Raw genomic sequence first — 9,303 nt, forward strand, 5'->3', positions numbered from 1 at the left:
TCCAATCTCTGTCTCCATCTTCACATGGCCTTCCCTCCTATCTCTTATGAGGACGTTTATTTTTCAGGGCCCACCTCAGTAATCCAGGGTGATCTCATTTCAAGATCCTTAATTACACCTAGAAAGGCCCTTTTTTCTAATAAGGTTGTTTTGACAAATCCTAGGGGTTAGGACGTGGACATCCCTTTTTTTTTCGGAGGGAAACACCATTCAGCCCCTATGGCTTCTCATAGTATCTTAAACCTTTCCATCACTCCTGTAACCCCAGCTGGCAATTTTATATTTATTTGTGAAACTATTTGGCAATGCCTATATCCTCAGGAAGCTGCAGATAACAAGAGGGCAAATTCCACATCTGTACTGCTCACCACTCTACCCCAGCACACAGTAGGTACCTAGAATGTGTCTGTGGAACAGACAGACAGCTGGGCCCGGAGCTTCTGGAGAATGCTTCTTGTCAAGGACACCACGCAGGCAGCCACGAGCAAGGCCTTCAGTAAGCGATGTGCTCAAGACTTTACAGCCTCATAAATCCCATGGCTGGTGGCATGATTAGAACTGAGTAAAAATGCGAGCAATTTAATTTCCCAGTGCACAGCCTACAGAGCCTTGTAAACATATCCCCTAAACCAATAGCCATAAACGTTTGATAAAACACCATGTGGCTTCCTGTTTCCCAGAAATATTTCCTGGGCCCAAGGAAGAAGCAACATCCAGCCCCGACTTGAGGTTACTTGAGCACTGTAATTAATGTTTGATAGAGGGCTTCCTAATGGCCTGAGCTCTTGGTGGCCATATCAATAATGATGACATTCACCCAGCCAACCTGCTGATGAGTCCAGTCCAGAGAGAAAAGGAAAGAGGAAAATCTTAGAAGCAGGCTTCAAACACATTACAGGGTAAAGTTATGTGGCAGTGGATTTGTGCAATGCTCTGAGTTTTTCATCCCATATCCGTATCTTTGATCTCACTTGATCCCTGCATTGGGTCTGAGGGAAGAACAAAGAAGTAACTGCTAACTCTATTAAAGGGAAGAGGAAAAGTATAATAGCATCTGCCACAAAAGTAGCCAAGAAAGGGACCTTTCCCAAGTCATGCAGCTCATAAAAGCCTCGGCACCTGAACCAGGATCTTGGGACCTCTGACTCCTCTCGCACCATTAGTGGTAGTAGTGGGAAAGATAATACCATAGCAACTCTGCCTACACAGCAGCAGGAAGGAGGGAGGCCAAGTTCCAAGAGGGCCTTCCTGACCATGAACATTCTATGACACTCAATCATCTTACCTGGTAAGCTCATAGATTGCAAAATCCTCCTCTTCTGCAAGGTTTAGGAGAAGAGAACTTGTTTTAGGATTAACTGTAATCCTGGCCAGATGAAAGAGTCACCTGGAACTCTTTTGTCCATGGTAGAGACCAGCGCTTCTCAAATTTCAACATGCACACAATCAGCTGGGGACCTTTTTCACGTGAAGGTTCTATTTCAGTAGGTCTGGGGCGGGGCGTGAAATTCTGCCTTTCTCACCAGCTCCCAGGTGATCCTGATGCTCCTGGTCTCTAGACCATAAATGAGTGATGAGTGGTGGACAATCTGTACTAGGATGCTACAGACTTGGTAGCATCATGGTTGGGTAAAAGTCCTTCTTCTGTAGCATGGGTATGAGCCACTCAGAGAAGAACTGTTGATACGGAAGTTGATACACTGTTGATACAGTGCCCTCCTCCCCTAGATGTTTCATACTCAGGGACTTTGGGCAAATGGCCCCCATCTTCTCAAGCTTCAATTTTCTCATCTGTAAAATGCAGAGTTGGGCAGAAGATGCATAAGATCTGAGCTTTTGTCTGGCCCTAACATCCCAGGACTCTAGAAATGAAAACCATAGAGAGCCCCTGAGCTACTTCATAAGATCCATCCATAAGATCCCAGCCTGGCCCTGAAGGCGGACATCCATTCTTCACATCTGCTCAGCGCCCACTCCCCATTCCTCTGGCTTTGGGGCCCCATTTCCTGTGCAGCGCCTCTGCCTCTCTTACTTGGTGATGTTTGGATGGGGCTAATCCTCCTCTCAACTCCAAGGTGAGCGCATGTCCCAAGAATAGTCAATCAGAGTGGTTCAGGGGTGAGCATGTGACTCAAGCTAAGTCAATGAAATTCAGCCATGAGACTTTTGCTAGAACATCTGCAGAGAAAGTGCTCCCTTTCTGCCAGTGTTGCTGAGATGGTAGGATAAACGTCTGATCCAACTGGTGGTCATCTTCACCATCATGTGGGGAGAGGCTGCCTGAGAGCACAGGTCAACCTAGAAGAAAGCAGAGATCAGAGACAAAGAGACTGAGTCACAATGCCATCTGTTGGACACCTGGATTCAGCCATGCCTGAAGCCAGCCCCCTAGATTTTTTCAGCCCCTTGAGCCAGAAAATTATCTTACTTCAGCCAATTTGAGCTGAGTTTCCAGGGCTTTCAGTCAAAATAATTCTGATTCACACACTCTGGATTCTGTCCCTAAAATGAAGACAGGAAATTAGAGGCAAATCTCCTTTTACGCTCAGACACACAAGGACATTATTGGCTTCAATAAATTCCAGAATGTCAGGGCTGGCAGAGGCACCTCATTGTACAGAGGAAGAAACAGTGGCCAAGAGAGTGACCTTCCCATGAATGCTCAACACAGGGGCCAAACCAGGACTTATAACCCACGTCAGATTTCTTTTCCTTACATGCAGGCAACAAACATATCCAGGTAGATGACCTGACTTAAGGGAAAATAGTACTCCCCAAACACATACCAGACCAAAATGACCTCCCCACTTCTCATCACACTACCTGAAATGCCACCATTAGAGACCTATCCCACACTTTCTGCTGCCTCCAAGATAAATCAAACAAACGTAGAAACCCAGGGAGGGAATTTACTGTTTAAGCTTATTTATAGAATTATACAGTAAGAGTTGCTGTGAGTTATCATTGGGTAACTTTACAGATGGGGAAACTGAGGCTAGGAAAGGAAATGTGACTGGTCTTTCCACTTTCAGGGAGAGATCTGTCTACAGTGGTCTGAAAGCAAAGCTGCCATGCTGCTATGGTCTCAATGGTTATGTTCCCCCAAAATTCATATGTTGAAATTCTCACCCATAAGGTGATGACATTAGGAGATAGGGTGTTTGGGAGGTGAGTAGGTCACGGAAGAGGAGCCCTCATGAATAGGATTATGCACCCTTATAAAAGAGCACTGAGGCCATGCAGTGGCTCACGCCTGTAATCCCAGCATTTTGGGAGGCTGAGGTGGGCAGATCACCCGAGGTCAGGAGTTCAAGATCAGGCTGGCCAGCACAGTGAAATCCCGTCTCTACTAAAAATACAAAGATTAGCTGGTCTTGGTGGTGGGTGCCTGTAATCCCAGCTACTCAGAAGGTTGAGGCAGAAAAATTGCTTGAACCCAGGAGGCAGAGGTTGCAGTGAGCCGAGATTGCGCCACTGCACTCCAGCCTGCGCGACAGAGGGAGACTCCATCTCAAATAAAAAATAAATAAATAAATAAGCGAGCACTGAGAGATCCCTCGCCCCTTCCTCCATGTGAGGACACAACTAGAAGGCACCATCATCTATGAACCCTCACCAGAAAACAAGTCTGCCCATGCCGTGATCGTGGACTTTTCAGCCCACAGAACTGTGAGAAATAACTTTCTGTTGTTTACAAGCCACCTAGTTTATGGTATTTTTTTCTAGCATCCTGGCTAAGATGTGTCTTTGGGAATGACATCCAAGGAGAAGTGGAAGGTGGGAAGAGCCCAGGGTCAAAGGATGCTGACTTTTTGTTGTTTTTTTTTTTAAGTTTCACTCTTGTTGCCCAGGCTGGAGTGCAATGGTGCGATCTGGGCTCACTGCAACCTGTCTCCCAGGTTCAAGTGATTCTCCTGCCTTAGCTTCCTGAGTAGCTGGGATTAGAGGCATGTGCCACCACGCCTGGCTAATTTTATATTTTTTAGTAGAGATGGTGTTTCTCCATGTTGGTCAGTCTGGTCTTGAACTCCTGACCTCAAGTGATCCGCCTGCCTCAGCCTCCCAAAGTGCTGGGATTACAGGCGTGAGCCACTGCGCCTGGCTAGGATGCTGACTTCTCTAATTTACCTGACCGATGGGCCAGCTGGGAGCACACGGATCTCAAATCTGACCAGGACACAGGCTCTAGACCAAACTCAGCTTCCTTTAAGAGTCTAGAGAACTGGCAAGCTCTGTTCACTCTTTCTCTGTGGTGAGAAGGGAAGAGAACCTCATATTTGCCCTGAAGATAACAGTTGTTGACATCTCTTTATATTATTAGAGAAAATGCCCAGCCAAGAAATAAACCATCAGTTTTATTTACAGTATATTTCCCAGAACTCAGAGAAACATTGTGCTTTTTTACGTAGGCCTAAAACCAAAGTATAATTTATAACAATACATCAAACTTTACAGTACATAAAACTCTCCCTACCTTATAAAAACATACAAAGAATTGCTTACTCTTTACATAAATTACTTAAGAACATGGTGGGTTTGCACATGTTGAAAGAATTCCCATTAGGGGGAAGATCTGTTGCTACCAGTGGCAATCTTTGCAGTGGTTTAGGGAACAGTTAGAATGGGAAACACAGAAATTGTAACAAAGTACTTTATGGGAAAGAAACTCATCCCAGAACCCTTGGAGTAGAGCATGTTCTTCTAACCATGAAATTAGTCACTTCCTTATTGAACTTCAGCCTTTCAAGCTCTACAATAAAACCAAGGACAATATTTTAAACTAGGGCTCCTAACCGCCAGGCCGTGGACTGGGACCAGTATCAGTCTGTGGCCTGTTAGGAACCAGGCTGCACAGCAGGAGGTGAGTGGTGGGTGAGCCAGCATTACTGTCTGGGTTCCACCACCTGTCAGATCAGCGGCGGCATTACATTCTCACAGGAGTGTGAACCCTATTGTGAACTGTGCATGCAAGGGATCTAGGTTGTGTATGCCTTCATCCCGAAACCATGCCCACCCCCAACCCCACCCACCATCCGTGGAAAAATTGTCTCCCACAAAACCAGTCCCTGGTGCCAAAAAGGTTGGGGACCACTGTTGTACACAGCCTAAGGGCAAGAATCATATCTAGTTTCACTCACTGTTGTAGACACATAGTAAGTGTTCAATAAATACGGGTTGAAGAGAGAGGTGGGGAGGAGGGAGGAGGAAAGAGGGGGTGGCATACAGAATGCAAATGTATCAGTTATCTACCACCACAATAATACTGTGTAACAAACTACCTCCAAAGGCTCAGCTTCAAACTATTCCTTTTATTACTGCTCACAAGTGGGCAGGCTGCCTGGCAGTTCTTCCAGCCCCAGCTGAGCTCACCCACATGTCTGGAGGTCAGCTGGTTGTTGGCTGATGGCCTCAGTTGGGTCAACCAGACTCTCTCCCATCTGTCTCTCTTCCACGCATGTCTTTCCTATTCCCCCAGCAAGCTAGTCTGGACACGTTTTCCAGCTAGCCTGGGCATGTTCTCGTGGTGGCTGCAGAGATCCAAGCAAGCAAGTGGAAATACACAAGCACTTTCTCCAACCTCTGCTTGCATTATGTTTGCTAAATGCCATTGGCCACAGCAAGTCACATGCTCAAACCCAGAGCCAGAATAGGGGGCTAGGGGATTAAGAGTTATAAGACAAAGGGCATAGCTACAGGGAGAAAGTAACTGGAGTTGTTAACACAAGCAGCCTACCACAATAATGATACCCAATTCCCAACACCCCCCGCCCTCACCCCAAGCCCCACTCCACATTCGGTTATCTAAAGCCCATGCAAAAAGGAGAGAAAACAAGATTCTACTGACTCCTTTCTCCATGTGGGAAAAGTGAGAGCTCAAAGTCAGGCTCTTCAATTAGAGTCATATTTATTTAAACCAGCAGTTGCAAATCTTAATACCTGCAGGGAATAGGCAGGTAATAAATTACTGAATCAGACCAGGCAAGGAACAGAGGGCACCAAGAAACACTTCCCCTCTCTCCCCAGGGGTGGTAGCTACACAGCTCAGGCCAATAGACACCTCACAGGAACGCAGGCCCAAGCTGCCACCTCATCTAATTACTTCAAGAGAAGCTGAAAATAGGCATTTTTCAGTGAAATCATATTTAAAAGTTAGCCACTAATTAAAAAATAAATAAGCATAAGCCAGGTGTGGTAGTTCATGCCTGTAATCCCAGCACTTTGGGAGGCCAAGGCAGGTACATTGCTTAAGGCCAGGAATTTAAGACCAGCCTGGGCAACATGACAAAACTCTGTCTCTAAAAAAAATACAAAAATTAGCCAGGCGTGGTGGTACACACCTGTAGTCCCAGCTACTCGTGAGGCTGAGGTGGGAGGATGGCATCAGTCAAGAAAACGAAGGTTGCAGTGAGTCATGATCCCACCACTGCACTGCAGCCTGGGCAACAGAGTCAGTCCAGGTCCAAAAACATATATCCATGAGGCAGAGCCAGTATTTAGGGCTGAGTGTACTAGCTCTGATTTTAAACATCGCATTTGGGATCTTGGACCCTGTCTTGAGCGTATTGGTTTTGCTTCACCATGGATGACAGAAAATGAAGGCAGGAACTGTGTCTGTCTTGTTTAGCACTCTGTTCCCAGCCTAGCACAGTGCCTGGCATATATTAGTTGGAAGAAAGGAAAAAAGAAGGGAGGAAGACAGGGTACAGGAGTAGAAGGGGAGGGGAGAAATTAACATTTATGGAGTATCTATTTGCATTAGGAAGCATTTTACACACATGCTTTTGATTGAATTGCGTTATCAGCAAAATTCATCTGTTGAAGCCCTAACCCCCAATGTGACTGCATTTGGAGATGGGGCCTTTAAGGAAGTAATTAAGGTTAAAAGAGATCATAAGAGTGAAGCCCTAATCTAATAGGACCAGTGTCCTTATAAGAAGAAAGAGTGATACCAGATGATATGGTTTGGCTATGTCCCCATCCAAATCTCATCTTGAATTGTAGCTCCCATAATTCTCATGTCTTGTGGTAGGGACCCGATGGGAGATAACTGAATCATGGGGGTGCTTTCCCCCCTACTGTTATCGTGATAGAGAATAAGTCTCATGAGATCTGATGATTTCATAAGGGGTTTCCCCTTTCACTTGGTTCTCATTCTCTCTTGCCTGCTGCCATGTAAGACATGCCTTTCACCTTCTGCCATGATTGTGAGGCCTCCCCAGCCACGTGGAACTGTGAATCTATTAAACCTCTTTCCTTTATAAATTACCCAGTCTTGGGTATGTCTTTATCAGCAGCTTGAGAACGGACTAATACACCAGAGATCGTTCCTCCTCCCCATGTGCACACAAAGGAAAGGTCGTGTGAGACATGGCGAGAAGACAGCCATCTGCAAAACCAAGGAGGCAAGCCTCACCAGAAACCTACCCTGTCAGCACCTTGATACTGGACGTCCCAGGCTCCAGACTGTGAGAAGACAAATTTCTGTTGTTTAAGCCACCTCCAGACTGTGAGAAGATAAATTTCTGTTGTTTATCCCTGACACATAGTAAGTGTTCAATAAATATGGGTTGGAGAGAGAGGTGGGGAGGAGGGAGGAGGAAAGAGGGGGTGGCATACAGAATGCAAATGTATCAGTTATCTACCACCACGATAATACTGTGTAACAAGGTTACCTTTTCTGGATGTCCTACCATCAACCCCAGTGTGCATTTACCTTCAACAACCAGCTCCCAGAGTCTTCTTTGAAACACTGTCCTTGGCCACTGGTGGCTCTCCACTGGCACCTACAGAAGGCCAGAAGTGCCTAAGCATTTCTCCCAGGCAGTGCTTATCCAATGAGTGATGGGTGCTCATGTAAGAAATCCAGCTGCCTTTGCTAAGCATGGGCTAACTCTGAGATGTAACTCACACTCCAAGGTGTCTCCTGTGGAATCAGGCTGAGGCTGCCTTTCATAGGATTTTGAGATTGCATGCTACTTGGTTTCCTCCTCTTTCCTGCCCTGCTTCCACCACTCCCTGACCTGTCTTCCATGGAACACATAAATCCTTGCCTCAGGGTCTTCTTCTGAGAAACCAACCCAAAACCAAGTTCCTTTGAAGATTTATGCCCCACAACAAGGCTGGTTTTCTGCCCAGGGTCTTGGTATAATGGGAGGAAGGCAGAGCTCAGAGCCTAACAGAAGATCACAACTTGGGAGGACCCAAAGGAAGCAGATGTGTAACTCCTGTAACATCTGGGAGATTAGCAGGAATGGAGATCCTTGTGGCAATGGAGGAGGATAAGAGGATGAAGCCCTTTGGCCTTCTTTGGTTTTTATTATTATTGTTACACAATTTATATATGTTCAGTGTACAACAATCTCTCAAGGCAGATATTTTTAAAAAGATAACCCAAAGATAAAATAAGCAGTCAACATATTGAAGAAAAGACTCCCTATTCAATAAATGCTGCTGGGATAACTGGCTATTACAGCAGAAGAATAAAACTGGACCCCTTCCTTTCATCATATACAAAAATTAACTAGAGATGGATCAAAGATTTAATGTAACACCTCGAACTATAAAAAAGAACTTTTAAGCTGGAGGCATCACATTACCTGACTTCAAACTATACTTTAAGGCTACAGTAACCAAAACAGCATGGTACTGATATAAAAATAGGCATACAAACCAATGGAATAGAATAAAGAACCCAGAAATAAAACTGCATACCCACAACCATCTGATCTTTGACAAAATCAACAAAAATAAGCAATAAGGACAGGACTCCCTATTCAGTAAATGCTGCTGGTTCTGGCTATTCATATGCAGAAGAATAAAACTGAACCCCTTCCTTTTACTATATACAAAACTTAACTAAAGATGGATCAAGGATTTTTTTTTTTCCTTTTGAGACAGAGTCTCACTCTGTCACCCAGGCTGGAGTACAGCAACATGATCTCCATTCACTGAAAGCTCCACCTCCTGGGTTCAAGTGATTCTTGTGCCCCAGCCTCCTGAGTAGCTGCAATTACAGATGTGCACCACCATGCCCAGCTAATTTTTGTATTTTTAGTAGAGATGCGATTTCACCATGTGGGCCAGGCTGGCCTTGAACTCCTGACCTCTAGTGATCCAAGCACCTAGGCCTCCCAAAGTACTGGGATTACAGGTGTGAGCCACCGTGCCTGGCCAGATCAAGGATTTAAATGTAATACCACAAACTATAAAAATCCTAGGAGAAAACCTAGGAAATATCACTCTGGACATCAGCCTTGGCAAAGAATTTGTGGCTGAGACCTCAAAAGCAATCACAACAAAAAC

The sequence above is a fragment of the Mandrillus leucophaeus genome, unplaced genomic scaffold, assembly GCF_000951045.1.
Source record: "Mandrillus leucophaeus isolate KB7577 unplaced genomic scaffold, Mleu.le_1.0 Scaffold157, whole genome shotgun sequence".
Taxonomy (NCBI): Eukaryota; Metazoa; Chordata; class Mammalia; order Primates; family Cercopithecidae; genus Mandrillus; species Mandrillus leucophaeus.